Source organism: Capsella rubella, unplaced genomic scaffold (assembly GCF_000375325.1).
Source record: "Capsella rubella cultivar Monte Gargano unplaced genomic scaffold, Caprub1_0 scaffold_327, whole genome shotgun sequence".
In the NCBI taxonomy this organism is placed as follows: domain Eukaryota; kingdom Viridiplantae; phylum Streptophyta; class Magnoliopsida; order Brassicales; family Brassicaceae; genus Capsella; species Capsella rubella.
The window spans coordinates 1-2,338 of NW_006238605.1; positions in this window are offsets into that span (position 1 = coordinate 1).

Consider the following 2,338-nt stretch of genomic DNA (forward strand, 5'->3'; position numbering starts at 1 on the left):
ACATCAAGCCAAAATAAACAGTGGTAATAGTATATAGTATATTTCTGCACATTTGACTTGTTAAAAAAAATCCGTTTTGAATGAGCTCACATGTGACATGCAAGAGCCAAGAAGACGATTTGTTAATTTAACCAATGACATAAAACGTAATACACTTAACTAACCAAATATTATTAGTGGATCATATTCAGATTAATGGGTCCATTATCTTAGAGGGTTCTCTATCACTAATCATGGGCCTTTCAAATCTTATTATGAATTTCACATAGAGGTTGCGAAATGGATGATGGATTGTTCTTGACGTAAACAACTCTAAAACATTTGTAGTTTACAAGATTTATGTCTTCTTCAAAACAAACTAATTATAATGCAATGTTTATCATATATTCTTTATATACACTTCATACATACAATATTTTTTTCTTATGTAAGAATTTTAACATATTCCGAGTCTACTTCAAGCATACCAGTCTCATCTTTGACATGTCTCTAGCATTGCATTTTCGTCGCTTCAAATACTCTCTCAATCATACAATCATGCTCATGCACAGTAAATGCCGAATTTTTCCGTAAATAATTAGTATTATTTTCAAATGACACTTCCAACACGTCAAGCCAAAAAATTAAACAATAGTAGTATATTAGTATAACAGTAACATTTCTACATATTTGGGTAAAGATCTTTGCCTTGACGACACGTCTCACATGATGAATGGGACGACATGGGACATGCAAGAACGTACGTATGTGCGTTTAACCAATGGCATAAAACGTATTATACTAACTAACCAAAGATTATTAGTGGATCTTATTTGATAATGGGTCCATTCCCATCACTAATTATGAATCTTTCAAACTCTTACCATGAATTTTGTTATCTTTACATTATCTCCGTAAGAAAGTTAAACTGTGCTTCCTAAGCTTTTTTAAACAAATTAATACGTAAAAAAGTCTTAAAAAAGTATGCATGCACCAAGAAATTTAGTATAAGAAAATCATTAGCCAACCTAATCAAATTTCTTTAAAAAATGTATAAAAAGCTAAACACACAAGTCGCTGTAGACGCAGCCAATTGTGAATTTTATTTACTGAAAACAAATAAAAAGGTGAGCATGTAGAATGAGTTAGTCGATTCATTGGTTCATTAGCCAATTTCAGGTTAAGTTCAATTTACACAAGTAAATGAAAACGAGGTGTCGTTTCTATCTCGTGTATAGGCCTGGTTGGTTCATCAACTGCAAGAAAACGATTAAGAAGTGGGTTTAAATGTTTAGATGATGTATTTACACTAAAAACAATACATTATGTCAACTAAACGTTGAATGCATCTAAGTTTCACATTTTGAATTTGACGTATATATATATATATATGATAAAATTAATGTCGTGTGACTGCAAGTTGGAATATGTTGACATATAAAGGCAAACACTATAAGTCTTGATCGTAACACATATATATTGAATTCCTTTCATGATATGCATTATTTACAAATTATATATATAAACACAATTTGCATTTCCATTTTTTTTGTTTAATTACATGTGAAAAGTATGATATATACAAATTTCAAACGCAAAACCGTCAAACTCATTTAAAATTCTCTTTGAATTTGCAAATTCCAAGTCTTATCTTTTTGATACAAAAAAAACATACCACATATATAAACACACTCTTATTCTCTATCATTTTTTTTTGTGTGTTAACGTTTATAAGTTATATTATTGATAAAAGAAAACTAATACTTCTGTCTTACTTAGCTTAAAATATCATTTTGATACAAACAGTATATTTGAGCACATATATAAACACAAAAACAAACACATTTAAAAGACAACTTGTAATAATAATTCACTACTTCTACTTAAAGAAAAATTCTATAGCGACCTATAAAATTAAGTAGTATATACTCTTAGAAATTTTACGGATTCAAAAGAGAAACTTCTCTTTAGATTCAGTCAAGATTCATATTACCAAACGTGTTCGTTGTAATGCGACGCCTTATAAATTTCTTCTCATTTAGGTCCAAGAGTTAATAAATTATGTGTGTGTCTACTTTTCATATCGATCGAAGAAAAATATTAATCAACGGTTTTAGAAATTGTCGACTCTTCGTGCATAGAGTCTAGGACAAAAGTGATGGTTTGACTAGGTCAATGTTATTACCAATTCTTCTACGGTGTTTAAAACCAACATGATCTCGGACCGGATCAATGGTTTATCATCTCAAACTGTTCTATAAATACCGACAAACGTATCAAGCCAAGAACTCACTTTATAGTTTATACATCTAAATCGAGGTACAAGCTCATGTCCGATACTTCTTCTTTGCTCATACCC